This window comes from Mobula birostris, chromosome 3, assembly GCF_030028105.1.
Source record: "Mobula birostris isolate sMobBir1 chromosome 3, sMobBir1.hap1, whole genome shotgun sequence".
Taxonomy (NCBI): Eukaryota; Metazoa; Chordata; class Chondrichthyes; order Myliobatiformes; family Myliobatidae; genus Mobula; species Mobula birostris.
In genome coordinates, this window is record NC_092372.1 from 142,627,328 (window position 1) to 142,646,497 (window position 19,170).

Here is a 19,170-nt window from a genome sequence, read left to right on the forward strand (position 1 = left end):
TTTGCCTGTTAAAATAATTAATTCCTTTCTCCCTGTTGTGGCAATGGACACTTTGACCCTATAACTCAAAAGTTATTTTCAAAATTGCATTTATTTCACAAATGATCCCCATGGAGCCATATTGAAAAGGTGAATTTATGGAAACTTAAAGACCTTATGCATTTTCTAGAGAAGAGGTGGAATGGATAAACGTCCAAGGAGTATATTGTTAAACTTGATGCTTGTGTGTAGATATGCTTTGGCATGACTAAACCAGATGAAACAATGCAGTGTTGCTTGCTCAGGAAGATTATTCCTGTCCAAGGTGACTCTTACTCAGTTTACATTGACACTGTCTTCTTACATTGCATTGTCTTTTTATATGAAGGCACTTACACAGATACACAGGCATACTTACAGAGGTTCTATATAATCCTGATGAAGGGTCTCGGACCAAAACGTTGACTGTTTACTCCTTTCCATAGATGCTGCCTGGCCTGCTGAGTTCCTCCAGCATTTTGTGTGTGCTGTTTCTATGTCATTGAACTCACTGGTTCAGGAAAGTGCCGATTAGTTTAGATATTCACGTGGTTCAGTTACTAACAGAGCAATAAGTTAAAGTTATGGGTTTGGAGCCAACATGATTGTGTTGGTATTAAATAAGTATAATGTTCAACAGAATGAATTTTACTGCAAATGCAAACCAAAACTCCCTCATGTTGCTTTTTATTCCCTTGGCAAACAGCTTCATTTCATGTCCTTTTGTTCTTGACTTGTCTGCCAGTTGGATCAGTTCCTCTCAACCTTCTCTATCTGGACCCTTCATGCTGGCACTGACTCAACACCAAGCCTGTCACATTGCTGCATACATTCCATGCTATTACATTTCTATTTAACTTTGCTTTATCACCAACTAATGCTGTTCTTAGCAATCAGCATAAACACCACATTGTCATTCTGCCATGCTATAATTTCTGTAGTGCAAGTTATTTCTCAAGAGGTTAAACATGTAATGATGGTTGCAAATTAATTTTTGATGCAATTATCATGAATTAATTGATTTGCATTAAATTTAATACAATTTTAATTTAATTATACTAAGTTTCAAAATTACCAAAGGAAACAAATAAAAATACTATGTTTTCACTAAATAAGCACTGGAAGCTTAAATTAAGTTGTAAGTGAGGTAACGTGAAGACACCTTATACATAAACTTAATGTTCTATAAATAATCAGGGATGTGAGAAATGCACAATATTCCTGGATGTTTACACAGATATCTAACAGTGACTCCTAATTAAAGATAATCACTAATAATGAGGGATATATTTATGCTTTGGTGATTTTTGAATGAATCAGTAAATTCAAGACAGAGATTACTACAGTCTTGATATTGAACATTCCAAAAGAGAAGGCAAGTGTTTTATGTGACCAACGCATCATTTATCAATGTTCCCTTTCAAAATAATTTCCTTTAGCTAATAGGTGGGAATGCATGGCATTACAACTGAGAATATCCATGTTGAGTTGTAAAAGTGTATTTGTTTTAGCACACTGTCATAATTCAGTACTCAAGTCATAACATTTATTCTAAGTCACTAATTGCAAACTAATTGGTAATGAAAAGACCAGATCTCATAATTCTGTTAAATAAATATCAAATGACTGTGAATTAATGGGATAGTGTCGTAATGATAAACTGTATGTGACAGAGGAGACATAAATGGACATTTATTTCAAAGAAACCTGCATACACAAAAGGAGGAGACAGTTTTTTCATTAAACCCATGTTGCTCAATGCCAGACTAACCGTGCTAGTCTCTTAACTGCTCTTTCCTTGTAGCTTTATTATATTTCAACTACTCATCAAGTTCCTTTTTCAATTCATATTGAATGTGACCCCACTCCTCCCACAGCCATTTCAGATCCTAGTGCTGGTTGTCCGTTGTTTCCGATGGTGAAGTAAACCTGTGTGGGAGGAGTTTTATAGTGAAATAGCTCTAGCATTGGGGCAGTTCCTCTCTCTCAGCCTCAAAAATCCTGGTCCAATGGTACAAAAAATCATTACAACCGGAGACTTCTTCGGCTCCAGTGGATAGCCATGCGCTTTCTGTACCTTGCCATGACCTTTGCTCTCCATGGAACATTGCAGTGCTGCCTTCTTGGCCGTTGGATCTTGTAGTTGATCTCATCCACCCAGCCCACTGGATCTGGCTTCATATACTGGTGTAGGCATATCCCTATCTTACTGGGGTTGGAGGTTCCCGGCTACCTGGTTTAGCCCGCCTGTTGAAGCAGTGTACTGGGTGTGGCCACTGTCACATGTGAACAGTTACTTGGAGCCACAGGTAAGGGCTGGAGCGGGGGGGAAGGTGGGGACCACCTTTGAACCCTAGTAATCTCTGGTTTAAAACTTTTCTCTTCATGTAGCCAATCGCCTTCATTCTAAACAAGCCTCATTCTGATGAATAGTCTTCAAATCAAAAGGAAAATGAACTCTGTTTTATTTTTCCTTCCCACAGATGCTGCCTGACCCACTGAGTGTTTCTAGCATCTTGTATTTTTGGAGCAAAAAAAAAACAAAATAGAATTCCAATGTTTGGAATAGAGAACCTGTATCAGGACTGAGAGTGAAGAGGGAACTTAACCAGTATAAAGAACAGAGGTAGATGATTGATACAGCCTGGTGGGGCAGAGTGAGGGGTGGAGTTGGAAGCAGGTAGATGATAGGTGGAAGTAGACAAAGGAAATAAAGAGTCAGATGGAGCCATTTGGTGGTAGGAGAAGATGAGGGTAGAAACAAAGGTAGGAGAATGACAAGCAGGAACACGCAAGTGCTACAAGTGCTGGAATCTGATAAGTAAGGAAAGTTATCGAGGGAACTTTAGAGAGAGAGGAAAGGCAGATGGAACCAGAGAAGGGAGTGGATCCCATGGGTTGTGTGTGTGTGGCAGATAGGACCAGGAGAGGCTCTGGGGTGGGGATGGGGGGTTAGCTGGGTAGGATATGGGAAAAAGAATGAAAAACGGCAGGACCTAGGGCTCGATCATAAGAAGAGAGGGAAGCATAGAAGGTAAAAGAAACCCTACCCAATGCTCTGCCCCAGAAGGCAGCGGAGGCCAAGTCTCTGGACGTTTTCAAGGAAGAGATGAATAGAGCTCTTAAAGATAGCAGAATCAAAGATACGTGATTGTGGATGATCAGCCATGATCACAGTGAATGGCGGTGCTGGCTCGAAGGGCCGAATGGCCTACTCCTGCACCTATTGTCTATTGTCTATTGTCTATTGTCAATAGATCCTAACTTCACTCACCAGATCCCATCACCTCCCCTCTGCATCATATTCCCCACTTTAGTTCCCTTACCTGCTTTCATCTGTCCCTGTCTCCCAGCTCCACCCATCTCCCCGTCCACTGGCCTCCCTCTGCCCATCATTTCCAACCCTTCCTGGCCGCGAACTCATCCTTTCACCTCTCTTTTTTGTATCAGCTGCTTTACCCTCCACTCTCAGCCCTGATGCAGGGTTCGGAACTGAAGTGGTAACGGTTACTTTTTCCCCCACAGATAGATGTTACTTGTTCTGCTGAGTTTCTTCATCAGTTTATTTTTGTTTTTGTTTTGCTATAGGTACTAGCATTACCAGGCCCTTTTGTCTCCATTTTTTGTTTTATGTTTCTCTTCTCCATTCTACATCTCCTAGTTGTTGGCATTTTCCCAATAGGATCTACTTCTCTCTAACTACCAGATATCCCCAACCTTTTTTAATGCCATGGACCAATACCATTAAACAAGAGGTCCATCAACCCAGGCTTGGGAACCCTTCCTTATTTGATTTTAGGTACCTTCATAAAGCTCCTTCTCAATCTCCGTTCTTCCCCCATTCCTGGAATTGTATTAGTAAATCTCTTCTGTATCTTCTCCTTGGCCTTCCTTTCATGTCTTTTTCAAAGTGTGCTGCCCAGCAATACACTAGCAGTGGCCAAAGTGGTGTTTTTTTAAAGGTTTGTCATGACCTGCTAGCTTCTCTCCAATTTATAAAGTCAGAGATGTCAAGGAGTTTATATGTTCTCCCCATGACTGTGTGTATTTCCTCTGGGTGCTCTGGTTTCCTCCCACAGTCCAAAGATGTACCAGTTGGTAGGTTAATTGGTCTTATAAATTATCCCATGATTAGGCTAGGTTTAAATCGGGGCTTTCTGGGCGATGTGGCTCGAAGGGTCAAAGGGAGCTATTCTGCATTGTGTCTCAATGAGTAAATAAATATAGTTTTTCCTCCACTTCCTTAGCCTACTTGACCACTGTGAATAATTGTTACATCTGTGGCCCAAGGTCTTTCCAGTTCAGTTCATTTTAGACTATCATCATCTGGACTGTTTTGCCACATTCCTATTGAAATATAACACTGTATTTTTCTGCATTAAAGTTCATTAGTCATTTATTGCTCCATTCTGCCTGCTTGCCTTTGTATTCTTGAAGTCTTTTCCTGTCCTCCTCATAATCTATAAAGTTTTCAACTTTTGCACTGTGTGGAACTTTGGAAACTGTATCCTGAACACCCGAGTCCAATCTATTAATATTTGTTAAGATAGGCCTAATTCTAATACCAATTGCCACTGTGCACTTGGCTTCAATTGAGGAAACTAATTTTACCACTACTGTCTGTCTCCTGTCACTTCACCAATTTTCTAATCACGCTGCAGCTCCTCCATTTATTTCATGGACTTCACTCCTTATTCCTATGCAGTATTTGATGAAAATCTTTTTGCAAGTACGTATACAGTGCATGAACCGCATTTCTGTCACCTACCCTTTCTGTTACCTCATAAAAAAAATCTATTGAATTCATCAACTCAGATTTGCCTTCAAACATTCCATATGAACTTTCCCCATTCAAGACGGATTTGCCCAAGTGACTGCTAATTCTGTATTTGATCAGTATTTTTAAAAAGTTTTTTCTCACTTGGATTTGTAAATGACAGGATGACACGATTGGATTTGATGTCCATACTGTTGCTGTTTGAGTATGAATTACTCACCTCCAGAGCAAAACTTGGCAGTGTTCTCACACACTGTGGGGGCTGAACCTGAGCCACCTTACGTATCCCACACATCCATCTCTTGGTCTGCTCACCTTACGTATCCCACACATACACAGACCTGAGATCTAAATAAGTACTTTCAGAAACTGGTACAAGTTAGCAATTGTGTCCATTTCATTCTACAAGAGAAATAGAATTCATTGGTGAGTGTGTGGTCATGTGCTTGTCATTGTGAATAGCTGTATGTGCAAAATAGTAACGTTAGAACAGGGGTAAGAGTGTGGGGACATCCCAGTAACACACACATTGGTTATGCGTTCTGAATGACTAGGTTTGTGTCAGGTGAGTGGTGGATTTTATAGCATTGTGTCCTGTTGGATTGTATTGGTGCACTTGTTGTGAGCTGAGACATTGACATGTTCATTGACCCTGACAATAATATAATTCTATTAATTTTCTTCCAATATAACATCCAACTCTTAGGTTGAAGTTTGTCCAATAACAACTTGGATCAGATCTGAAACGTATAGCCTAGAGAAATTCTCTTCTCCATGAGAAACATTTCAAATTACATTTGAAATGTGGAGTGCTTACTCTTCTTCCAGGCGTTTTCCAAGCAACCAGAAAATGTGGAATGACTCCTACCAATGGTTGGAGATAATGTGCACCTCCCCCAATAAAAGATGCTGTCATCATATCAGTAAGGGGTAGTTAACTTCAGACAGAGTAAACTTTCAAAAAAAAGCCTCATGAATGAGCACTCAAGTGATAACCAGAAGAACTGGTTGTTGCACTGATGATAACAAGTTGCATATTCAATTTTCAAGTTACTTTATAACTGCATTGCAATTTCAGCACACATTTTTCAGCAGGATCCAATTTTGTTTCTTTTGTGGATAGTGCTATTTTAAGCTATAATACCAAAATCTTTCAGAGATGTCCAAGTCTACATAATAACTTTCATATGACATGTACAGCTTCTGATTTTGCTACTTGATGTTCTTGCACTGACTTAAAAATGTTCTTTTAAAATTGAAATAGAATGTCATGTTCCTGTGTTGTGATTCTTGGACTGAAAATTACTTCAATTAAAGAAAATGTCACCAATACAGAGGTTCTGGCCAAAGATTTAAAGATTAAGAGAACAGAAGAAGAAAAAAATAATTCAAATTGTTTATGTAATAAGATACTCTAAACTGAAAACTTACATTTACATCTGTAAACTGAAAGACTTATTTCAGAATCAGAGTAATCATTTTATTTCTTGTAATAATTTTTTGGTTCTAATGCAGTGCCAAGGTCAGACTTTGCTCATCGCTAAGAAGAAAGTTTTGGGAAATTTCAACTCTTACGGTAGTTAAACATACAAGAAATAGTTCAAAATCTAAGAGTGATTTAAAAATAGTAAACTAATCAGCATAAGAAAGGTTAAGCACTTAGATCAGAAAAAAGCATAGAGAGTAAATTGCATCTGCTGTACTGTTACAGTAAACCATACTCCAGAGAAAACATGCTCTGTGCAAGTTAGCTGCAGTGAGGAAAAATAGAAATCCAACAAAGTTTCACATTGCAATTAATGTTTCTGTTTGTTCTATCTTGACTCACAAAAAAACCCCTGCAGAATGGCTTGGATAACCTTGCTGTAAAGTAAAAATATTGTGTGACTTTACCCCTAAGGTATACTCATGTGACCAAGGAAGAATATTAACTTTGGAAGCAACCAATGGTAAGTGTTATACAGTCTGGAAACTTAATCGTTGTGAGACTGTACTGTCTAAAAATAAACCTAATTAGTTTCATGGTTTGAGCATGATCTGTTGATAACATTAAAATGTGATGTCAATGACAGCAGGTCCACAATTTGCTGGTTTAAGTCTCTCTCCAAAAGTAAGCATTAATAGTGTGTAAGAGATATGAAGTCTACACATGGAAGATGGCAAGGTGTTTTTTTTGTCTGATTGAAGTGAAAGGAACTATCATTTCATTGAAAAAAAATCACAAACTATTTGTCAAAATTTGTACTTAATTTTGAAAGGAACTTAAATGTAGGATTACCTCTGGAGGATAGAGAAGACCCAGAAATGGAGATACACATATGTTCAAAGAGTTATTTAAGAAACTTTATCTTAACACATGTGAATGTGCAGAGAAACAATTGTTATTGAACTCACTTAATTAAATTGATATAACAATCTCTGAGGATGAAAGCAATTTTTGCTAGTGAGACACATAAAAGAGATGCTTAACTTTGATTTTTTCTCTGTATTAAAAATAGATAATAAAATATTGTAGATATCTGGTGCACATGACAGAACTGAAGAGATGACAATGAATATTTCTTTTCACACCAAGTTTCCATAAACGGTGACAATAACAAAGATGAAATATTTAAAGAAGGAATTGGACGTGCATTTCAAAGTGGAAAATATAAAAGGAAATATGAAAAAGGTCATAGTAATGGAATTATTGGAATCAACGCCTTTTGTGCGACTAATAACGGCATAATAAGTATGGGTTAGATTTCATTTCATGCTGTAACTTCTAAGTTTCTGTTTAATGGCAGCCCAAAAGTACGTGTCCATGTGCTTGGTTTGTTCCTTCACATTACTAAATAGACTGTGAGTTTATAGACTCTCTTCATCAGTATATTAATGAAATGAGAATGCCTGTACTGTAATCTTAATCCAATTGCTTTTGTAGAAGTAACGTTTCTTTAAACAAAGAATAAAACACTGTTTAGCTTGGAACATTAAAAACTTCTTGCAATAATGTTGAAACTGATTTTACATAAATTATGTTTCAGTTGAAATTTTGTTGGGATCCTTTAACCTTTGTGGAATGTGATAAGTCTTTCAAAGTATATATATTTTAAATCATGGGAAATAAATAACAAACACTTAAAACATATAATAGTAACACATAAGAGCAACTGTAAGTGAACTGGTCTGAATATGCCTTTTGTGTTTTATATTCTGTGTTCTCCATCTCTTTTTTGTTATTTGCACGATTTTTTACGCTTGGGGGTGGAGGAAGAGGGGTCTGATGATTGATGTTTTTCTTTGAACGGGTTGGTTCCATGGTTCTTTATTTTATATCTGTCTGTAGGGAAGATGAAATTTAGGGTTGTATACTGCATACATACTTTGATAATAAATGGCCTTTGAACTTTGAAATGCAAATGCATTATATTTGCTTTGTACCTCTGGATCAACTTCAGAGGACAGCTTGCACTTTGGAAAGTCTGAGGTTTAGAATTTGAGGACAGCTTCCACAGAATTAAGATGTTAATTATCCCTGAATTGCTGGTAAACTTAAAAAGGTGGGATATCTTTGTTTAATGTTACGGGTTGGAAGTTATAGTGTGATTTTGCTCTCTGCTGGTCCCTGGCTAGAGCCTACTGCAGTTTATTCAGAATTCCAATTAGGCCAAATTACTGCTGTTTCTGGGATGGATTAAACTTTTCACACCTCCTTACAAGGCAAGTAATTGCTTTGGATTACAGGCTCCCCATAATTTGGAAGATGCACTAACTCTTCCACTGTTGAGATCAAAATCCTTGTGTGATATGCATCATATAAAAGGGAATGGAAGCACAGCGGTCGAGTGGAATTACATCTGCAAGACCAGATGTACATACATCTTTTTATAATGCCGATGATGTATATATCAATATAACACTGACAGATGCTGTTTCATTCCTTGTGCCTGTATCTTGGAAAAAATATCTGATATGATGCATTCCTTTACTGTTTCTCAAATTGACTGGAGACTGTGTTCTTCATGTAGCCTGAATGTCCAAAAAAACACACTTTTGGATCCTTAATTTGGGGGTATGTAGGCTGATGAGATCAGAAGAAGGCTCCTCACACATTTCTCACTGCTTGAGCAACTTTGGAATCTTTGAGTATGGAACAAAGAAATTGTTCCAACAAGTAGAGTGAATATGACCTGAAGCAATTATTATGTTAGCCTACTCCATGGCAATAAAGCTCACTCCCCATTGAAGCAAAGAGCTCTGCTAAATGAGTGAGATTAGGACCAGAGGACTTTAGGAGCCTAAGACATTGATTTCTAAGTTATTAGTTATGAAATTGAATTACATCTGATTAAAATACAGCTGGGTGGAAAGATAGCTTATCTGTAATTATTTTGATTTTGGGCCTGCACATACAGGTTTCTCCCAGTCTCTGTCCATCTAACAGGAGTCACCTGCCACTCCTCACCTGCAACCTATTTAAACCCAGCTCTCAACCACAGTTCTTTTTGACCTATCAAACCAGCTAGTCTCAACCAGTTACTCCTAACCTTCAATTAGCTTGTCTGTTCTCCCTTGTTTCGTGGTCCCTCATGGCTTGTAATTTTGCAGTTAATTATTAAAGTTATTACTTATTGTCTTCACTGCTCTGCACTTGGGCCAAGCCTTCTCTACAGTTCCTGAAAGGATTGGTGAACCATCGATCGACCCAGCAGTGTGCGCTCACCTAAAGGAGGTTGTCTGCTGACATGAAAATACAATCCAGAAACAACAAGAAACTCTGGACCATCTGCTTGCCACTGTATCCAGCTTGATACAGCGACCCTGCCCCAGTCAACCTCATGAAGGATGCCTCCTGAATCTATGCAGGTAGTTAGAGCTCCCTTAAAGAGCGTGAGCGTCGGTGGAGAAAAATCTTATGCACTTATTGTGGAGCACCCGCATTTTAAGTGCCACTGCATCTGGGAAAATGGCACCCTCAGGTAGAGATGAGGTGCCTTCTATCTGGTAAGCTCACCCCGGCCTCTTGATCCAGGATCCTGCCCGACTCACTTCTCTGTCCTCCACCACACCCCGGTGCTTCTATACACAAGAGGATGTAGTGGATTCCAGTGCAGCAGGCAGCTTTCTTGACCATACACTGTGTGTGCAGCTTGGACTCCTACTGAGCCTACTGTATCTCCCACTCTGTGCATTACAGCCATTAACAGACATCCCTTGGAGTCTGGGATGGTCAGAGCGTGCACAGGGACTGTGCACATGAGCATCTTGAGCAGGTCATTGGTTCACTGCTGAGTTGGGAACCCACCTGCCTGCACTCCTCACCAAACCTCCATCAGAGTACCATGGCTTAGTTATCACCTTCAGCAAAAGGGATGCTAACACCCTACCGTCTCACAGAGTACATTACTGAATGATTGACATCATCCTAAGTACCACCCTTCTCTAAGGTCATCTGTTCTCCCTCTCCCCTCCTGAGACCCAAGTCTTGAATGACTACATTGCTGAGGATCAGCCTCTTGATCCAGCAGCATTGACCAACTCACTCACTCACTCACTCACTCACATACAGCTTATTTCAACAATACTCTTCCCCAGCCAGCGCAGGGGTCTCCTTTGTCAAAAAGAAAGATGGGGGGGGCCTGGTCTCCATCCCTGTATCAACTACCACACACTCAACAAAATCACCATGAAGAACTACTACCCTCTCTCCTTGTTGGATAGCACATTTGAAACACTCTGTGGGGCCCAGATCTTCACCAAACTGGATCTACAGAGGGCGTACAATCTGATCCGCATCCACCAGGGGGATGAGAGGAAGATGGCGTTCCTAACACCAACTGGCCACCACAAATTCGTAGTGATGACTCTCAACACTCCAGTTGTTTTCCAAGCCTTCATCAAGGAGATTCTCCAAGACAGGCTACACAGGTCTGTGTTCCTCTACCTCAGCGATATCTTCATCTTCTCCAAGGACCCCCAAGACCATGTGTGTCACATCTGTTCAGTCCTTCAGCATCCGCTTGAAAACTAGCTGTACTGCAAGTTAGAAAAATGCTGGTTCCACAGCCCAGTCATTTCCTTCCTGGGTTATGTTCTTTCTCAGTGCATGCGTGCGCTATCAATCAATGGCCCTGACCACACTCCCTGAAACAGCTCCAGCGCTTCTTGGACTTCTGCAACTTCTACCACCGTTTCATCCAAAATTACAGCCAAATTTTCACTCCCTCACCAAATCACCTAACTCATGGATGACCCGATTCGCCGCCGCACCCATTCTCCGCCATCTGATCCCCTCTGCACCTTTTGTGGTATAGGTGGACTCATCTGATGTGGGCTGGACAGGAAGACACACCCTTGTGACTTCTTCTTACGCAAGTTTCACTCTACACAGCACCGTTATGGAGTAGTAGACAAGGAGCTACTTGCTATCAAATGGGCCTTGGAGGAATGGAGTCATTGCCTGATGAGAAGCACCATGCCATTCCTGATTTGGGATGACTACCAGACCTCATATCCATACAACAGACCCACCAACTCAACCGATATCAGGCTCTCTTTTTTGAGCAATTCAATTTCACCATCGCCTACAGACCCGACTCTAAGAACACTAAGGTGGATGCTCTCTCAGAACAGTTCAGCCCAGCTGAAATGGAGATCAACCATCAGCCTATCATTTCATCTCCTCAGATTCGTGCACCACTTACAGGTGTCCCCCGCTTTTCGAACGTTCGCTTTATGAAACCTCACTGTTATGAAAGACCTACATTAGTTCCCTGTTTTTGCTAACAGAAGGTGTTTCACTGTTACGAAAAAAATCAGCGAGCGAAAAAAGCAGCGCGGGATAAGAGACAGCGCGCGCCCCGAGCAGCCGCTCTTCCCCGGATTTGGAAGATGATGTTGAAGAGGATTTGGCATCCCATGACCAAGAACTGATGGAGCTGATGCAATTGGAAGTGGAAAGGATAACAATCGAAACCGAATGCAGTAGCGAACTGAACGTGAAGCAACTGCGTGAGATTTTCACTGCAATGATAAAGTACGACTTTAATTTTGAAAGGGTACATAGGTTTAGGGGATATTTGCAGGATGGTTTGCGTGCTTACAAAGAACTGTATGATAGAAAAATGCGCGAGGCTCAGCAGTCAAGCAAGCCTTCCACATCAGCCACAACAGACGACGAACCTCGACCTTCGACATCGAGGCAGGCAGTCATAGGAGAAGATGAGCTGCCTGCCCTAATGGAAATAGATGACGACGAGATGACACCTCAGTGTCCCACCACCCCAAACCCCAGGCCACGGATGGATACTGATTCGCGGAGAATGCAGCGGTAGCCAGGAGGCACACAGCACATCTTTAAGAAAAAAGCCGAAATAAACATGCTAATTAATTAGGTGCCGTCCGACACGTAATTGTCAGCCCAGATCAGAGGTGATGCAATCGGCAATCACCTCTGATCTGGGCCGACAATTACGCGCCGGGTGGCACCTAATTATTTAGTATGTTTATTTCGGCTTTTTTCTTAAAGATGTGCTGTGTGCCTCCCAGCTACCGCTGTACCCCTGCATGCTTCATGAATCGGTATCGGGTTGCTACCCGGAGGGTGGGGGCCGCTGTACCACCCAAACTCCAACGACTCAGCCTAACGCACCATCATCAGTGTGCTCGGCAAGCTGTCTTCCCGATTCCCGTAAGTGATACTACACTGTGCATAAATTATTTCTACTTTATATCGGCTGTGTATTTTTACATGTTATTTGGTATGATTTGGCAGCTTCATAGCTTAAAGGTTGCTGGAGAGAGCGTTTTTGCCAGCAGCGCTTGCGTGAGATTTTCTGCCAAGAGCGCTTGCACCGTGTTTTTGCCGACGGCGCTTGTATGAGATTTTCACTACGGACAACAGTGCAGCAATGATTGAGGAAAAGTATTTCTACTTTATATAGGCTGTGTATTTATCATATCATTCCTGCTTTTACTATATGTTACTGTTATTTTAGGTTTTGTGTTATTTGGCATGATTTGGTAGGTTATTTTTGGGTCTGCGAACGGTCACAAAATTTTCCATAAAATAAATGGTAATTGCTTCTTCACTTTACGACATTCCAGCTTACGAACCGTTTCATAGGAACGCTGTACCTTCGGATGGCAGTGGAAATCTGTATTTAGGATCTTGTGAACTAGGCCTTATATCACAAGCCTTATCCAGCTGACAAACCTGACAACTGCATGCATGTACCAGCGGCTGTACATTCTGAGGCACTCCAGTGGGACCACTACTAACCCCTCTCCGGCTATACAGGCACACAAAGGAGTCTGGACTTTCTGCAGTGTTGATTCTGGTGTCCCACCATAATTGCAGATGTACGTCAGTTCATTGGCACCAGACCTCAATGTGCCCAGTCCAATTCCTCCAACCTCTGGGCTCCTGCGGTCCCAACCAACACGTATTCCCACATCACCATGGATTTAATCATGGGTTTGCCACTTTCCAATGGCATCATGGTGATTATAACAGTGGGTAACCGGTTCTTCAAGGTGGCTCACTTCATTGCCCTTGCCAAACTTCTGTCAGCCAATGAGATGGTGGACCTGGTTCTTCCGCACATAGTTTATCTCCATGGTTTCCCTCTGGACATTGTGCTAGACTGGATCCCACAATTTGTTTCCTGCTTCTGGTGAGCTTTCTGCTTTCTCCTCTACACCTCAGTGAGTTTATCCTCCAGCTATTATTCACAGACCAATGGCCAGTCAGAAAGAGCCAATCAGCAACTAGAGAAGTTTCTGCGAAGCTTTGCCACCTCTAAGCCCTTCCACATGGAAGAAGTATCTGCTCTGGACTGAACAGTCCCACAATCTACACACCTCCTCTGGCATGGGTATGTCACCCTTTGATGTACTTCCTGGCCACCAAACCCCCCGTGATACCTCAAGGAGAAGCCAATGGAGGAGGTCACATCCATCAGGCCCCTGGTTTGCTGATAATGGAATGCTTGATCCTATCTGCCAACTGCACCTACTGCCGCCAGGCAGGCTAACCGCTGTTGGCACCCAGACGGACTACTCCAGCGTGGGGACCGTGTCTGGTTGTCCACCTGAGATCTGTCCCTGTGCACTGACTCCTACAAGCTCTCACCCTTAGGTCATTGGTCCCCTTACGATTATTCATCACATCAACCCAGACACTTACCACCCCCAGCTGCCTCCATCCCTTAGGATCACACTTACCTTCAACAAGTCCTGCCTCAAGACCATTGTCCATGGACCGCTCAACCCATCTGAGTCTGCATCTCCGGAACCAATGATGGTAGAAGGTGGTCCACTGTACACAGTTTGCTAGCTAATGGATTCACGTTGTCATGGATGGGTATGCAGTACATAGTTGACTAAAAAGAGTTCAGCCTGGAGGAGATATCTTGGGTGCTGTCCATTGCATGTTGGATCCATTACACATTGAAGAGTTTCACCAAACCCATCTGAATCATCGTGGGCCTTTGGGGACTGGCCATGAGTGGGTGGGGGAGGGTTCTATCAGGTCTGCACATGCAAGCTCTTCCCAGTCTCCAAACAGCTAACAGGAATCAGCTACCATTCATTCATAACGCATCACCTGCAGCCTATTTAAACCCATCTTGCAACTGCAGTCTTTGTTCACTCATCAAACCAGCCAGTCTCAACCGTTTGCTCCTAGCCTTCGGTTACCTTGTTCTTATCAGTATCTGTTCTCTCTTGTTTTGTGTTCCTTTGTGGCTTGTTATTTTGCAGTTTACTATTAAAGTTATTGCTCACTGGCAAGTCGTCTCTGCTGCTTTGCTTTTGGATTAAGCCCCGTTTATAGTTCCTGACATTTGAAATGATTAATAGTAATACTGAGAGGTGAATATTTAGTACGGCTAAATTTATAAATTTCCTGCTTGCCCGGTAGGATAAAATATTGAGAAATCATAACTTCAGGAGCATAGAAAAAGGTAATCCTTAGTTGCAGAAAAAAATGAAGACACTTTTTTTTTTGACTTTGGAGGCCATACTTAGAGGTATGTTTTAGTAATTGTTGCTGGTGCTCCAACTGCTCATTATCCATATCAATGATTGAGATGAGGACACCAGGTGTAATACATCTAATGTGAGAATAAGAAAAAGCTGGATGGGAGTGGAAATGGGAAATGAGCTAAAACAGGAATGATCAAGAGGTTATGGACAGCCTAATTAAATGGTTGATGATATGGTAAATGAACCATAATGTTGAGAAAATGTTAGATCATCGATTTTTGTAGAAAATCTAGCACAACAGATTTTTATAAATGGTGTGAAACTGAAATGATTTCCTGTTGAGTGGGTCCTGGATGTGTTTACAAACAAATTGTTAAAATGAGAAGATATGAGAAATCAGGAAGCCAAGTTGCATGCTGGCTTTTCTTGTAAGAGGATTTGAATCCAGGAGTAAAGAGACCTTACTGCTATTGTGATAGGGCAGGGGTTCCCAACCTTTTTTATGCCATGGAGCCTTACCATTAATCAAGGGTCCGTGGACCCCAGTTTGAGGAGCTGTGGTGTAGGGTCTTTTTGACATCATACTGGAAATCATGTATACAGTCACAGGGAAGCACTACACCTGCAACAACAATTCCCCAAATCAGTTCTGGGATGAGTTTGTTTTAAGAAGAGATTAAATAGTATGAATCTGTAAATTCTGGAGTTTTGAGGAATGAAGGATTGAAAAATACGAAGAGTGTATGCGAAATTGATGTACCTACTAGCTGGATTGTCCAGATCAAAGGTTTCTTGCGTCAAGCTAAAAGGTGAACTATTCAGTAGTGAGGTAAGACAATATTTCTTCATCCACAGGGTAGTGAATCACTGCAATTCCCTGCCCACCAGGCTCTGTTGTTGAAGATACTCAGCACAAAGTTTGAAAGATTTCTGGCTATCAAGGGATTCAAGAACATCGTAATCTCAAGCCGAAATGCTGACTGTCCAGTACCCTCCGTAGATCTACCTGACCCATTGAGTCTCTCCAGCGTTTTGTGTGCTCTCTAGATTTCCGGTTTTGCATCTGCAGTCTTTCTTCTAGTGACATAGTAAACCTGCACGGGCAATTAAGTCTGTCATAAAAGTTTAACCAAGATGACAGAATATGCATGAGGAGGTGAACAGCCTACTGTCTTCTTTCTCTTACGCTCTGTTTTTACTTTCCAAAACTCTATCAACCAATCATGACCAATAGGCCTCCACAGGCTACAACTTCTGTCTCGTACACCGTGCCTGGAAAAAACCTGTCACTCTCACTTTCCGCCACCTATTGTGGAAGAGGATGCCATACTTCCATCACTTCTGCTTGAAGGGCTTTCCGGCTGCTTTCCTGGCATCTGCATAGTTACACTATCTCCAACTGTTCACTCTTTAAATTGTAAGAATCTATCCTTTTGTTCTATACTGAATGACACTTCACATTAAAATACATTTGCTACAGTTTCACAATATTGCTTACTATATCTACTGTTTATCTGATAACTGATAGAAGTTTGGAAAATTCTGAAGAACAGCTTCAATGTTTTCCTCATGTGGATGTCCGGTGAAAGATTGTCCACAATGTTTGAGTTCACATTCTAGAAAATTAGCTCGAAATTTAGTATTATGTTGCTCCATTTTGTAAGAGCTGCTTTCTAGTTTAATTATGTAAGAATTATAGGTCTGTCACATAGAAATATTAAATATTCACGTGTTAGTGCGGAGAGCAGTCTAACTGGTTGTATCAACATTTGGCATTGAGGGGCCACAGCACAGGACCAGAAAATGTACAGAGGGTTGAAAACTCAGCCAGCATCGAGGATGCCTTCAAAAGGCGATGCCTCAAAAATACGGCATCCATCATTAAGGACTTTCTTCAGGATACCTTCTCCACTCTGATATCAGATTTCTGAACAGACAATGAGCCAATCCACGAACACAATCACATTATTTTTACACTCTTTTTGCACCTTACATGTATTTTTAATAGTAATTTATTGTATTTTTATGTAGTGCTCTGTACTGCTGCTGGAAATCAACAGATTTCACAACAACAGCAGCTCCTTCAAGAGCAGCAACTCAAACCAGTGGCCCTTATTTTTCAATCTTCCTAGGTGCTTCAGTCAGCAAGGAATGTGGTTAATCGTGGCCTTTCGTCTCCTCTCTGAGCCTCGCAGAGTGGTAGCTCGTGCTGGCATTTCTCTCCTGGAGTTTTCGCAGGGACAACAGAATGCTAGTTCACATAATCGAATTACAGAATGTAAGCCTCAGGCTCCAACAGTTTCAACAACAAAATTAAGATAGAAAGAATATGTAGAAGACGTAGAAAAACTGAAAGGATTAGCTATCTAGAAGATGTCGCCCAAAGAATTGTTGTTAGCTGGTGTCATCTTGACTGGAATCCAAGTGATACTATTGAACCTCCTTCAATTACTTTCTTTCGCAGCTCATCCCACACATTTATATCCTTTGTGTGAAAAGTTGCTCCACAGGTCCCTTCAAATCATTCCCCTCTCGGCCAAAATCTGTGCCTTCTGGTTTGGACTCCCCAACCCTGGGGAAAAAAACTGTTACCGTCCATCTCTCATAATTGTCAATGATACCTCTCTTATTTAAACACTTTGATAAGATTGCCCCTCATTCTTTTGCATTACAAGGAACGTAGACCTAATCTGGCCAAACTCTCCCTATAATGTATGCTCTCTAGAACTGTTGATATCCTCATAAATCTATCATTGATATCGCTTTCAACAGACTGTGCCTTTGTACTCCCAGGTCCCTCTGTTCCATTAAGCCCTTTAGTTCCCTACCATTCATAGTAGGCCTAGAGAGAATGGATGTGGAGATGATGCTTCCTATAGAGGGAAAGCCTGGGACAAAGGGTAGAGCTTCAGATTAGAAGAATATTCCTTTAGATCAGCAATGAGGAGGAATTATTTTAACCAGAAGGTGGTGAATCTGTGGAAGTCATTGTCACAGACGGCTGTGGAAGGCAAGTCATTTGGTATCGTTAAAGCCAAGGTCGATAAGTTCTTGTTAATTCATTGCATCACCATCCGGTATGGCAGGGCTGCTGCTCACAATCTGGAAAAAGCTGCAGAGGATTGCAAACTCAACCGGCTCATCATCAAGGACATCTTCAAAAGGCAAATGCCTCAACAAAAGTGTCATCCATTATTATGGATCCCTACCACGCAGGATATACACTCTTCCAATTACCATCATCAGAGAGGAAGTGCAGAATCCTGAAACGCACACTTAATGTTTTAGGAACAGTTTTTGCTCACCGCGGTTTCAAGTATTCAGGCTTGAAGGTGCCAGGTATGCCCGGAGTGAAAATGAAACAATTTTACTACTTCAACAAATTAGGAATTATGAAGGTATCAACAATTATCTTGACTATCACGATGATTGCATGAAGGGAACCTATTATTTGCACTAGGTCTCTGTGCTGATTTTGTTCATTTACAGTCAGACCAAAGAACATGGCAGATGAATTGCTCTGTCCATAACTATTAGGAACTAATACACAGATTTATATTACTGTAGAGGTATTTGTAGTCTTCTAATTTGTTCTGTAACACACACAAAATGGTGGAGGAACTCAGCAGGCCAGGCATCGACTGTACTTTTTTCTGTAGATGCTGCCTGGCCTGCTGAGTCCCCCCACTATTTTGTGTGTGTTGCTCGGATTTCCAGCATCTGCAGATTTTCTCTTGTTTGTAATTTGTTCAGTATTTCATTTAAATACATAAATTGTTATTCAGTTAAATTGTAGTTTGTCTTTTTTTATATTTTAACTACTTCTATGAAACTTCACTTAACTGGGGCAGACACTTACTTGGGTCAAAATGTACAATGTATAATTTACAGCAAATTTTATGTGTTACACTGTGATGCTGCTGCAAAACAACAAATTTCATGCATCTGTAGTTATACTTCTGTCACCCGGGGGCTGGGAGCGGAGAGCAACACACCACCCTAGCGACTCTCCTGTGGTCACAGAATCTCTAGACTGTTCCTCCTACTCTTGAATATCATATCACTATCACTCTGTCTGACTGCAGACTTTCCCTCCGAGTCTCAGAGCCAGTTGGATTGCCGGGGACCCGACTACTGCTGCTGGCCTCTGAACGAACATCGTCCTTAACAGTATCCAAAGCTATACCTGTTACTGAGGAGGAGGGCAGTAAGGGAGCTTCCACTGTCTGCCTACTCCCTTTGTGTTTCCTGATGGTCACTCATCTATCTGAAGCCTGTACCTAAGAGCAGACTTCCCACCCTGCAAAAACTCATTTCAGGGAGGTAGCACCATCAATTTGCGGTCTGCAATAAGTAGCTCCTTAGCAGCTGGCCAGCTAGTTTAAATAACATTAGCTATGCTAATG